Here is a 391-nt window from a genome sequence, read left to right as displayed (position 1 = left end):
AGAATAAGAGAAGTTAGAAGTGTCTGATGTTATTAAACCAGAAGTCAGGCTAAACGTGACTCAAGCAAGAATTAACCCCCTGAGGTCAGATCCAGGCACAGTCACACAGAGTTTGGCACCTCAGTTGTCCAGGCTCCCTCTGGGGTTTTTTTTTGAGACAACCATTCCCTGCTCTCCTGACCCTGCAGGGACCTGGCTGTGCTGGATTTCCTTCCTTCCCTGGAACACAATTGGCCACTGAGAACCCAGCTCAGATCCCCAGGTGATGTTCCCTCCTCACTCCCATTCCTGGGGATGGGATCAGGGCAGAGGGATGGGCAGTCCCCACGTAAGGAAAAGCCAGGCTGGGAGAGCTGGGGGGGTTCACCTGGAGAAGAGAAGGATCCAGGGA

Source organism: Manacus vitellinus, unplaced genomic scaffold, assembly GCF_001715985.3.
Source record: "Manacus vitellinus isolate BGI_N305 unplaced genomic scaffold, ASM171598v3 scaffold_94_pilon, whole genome shotgun sequence".
Taxonomy (NCBI): domain Eukaryota; kingdom Metazoa; phylum Chordata; class Aves; order Passeriformes; family Pipridae; genus Manacus; species Manacus vitellinus.
Note: the sequence above shows the minus strand (reverse complement) of the source record.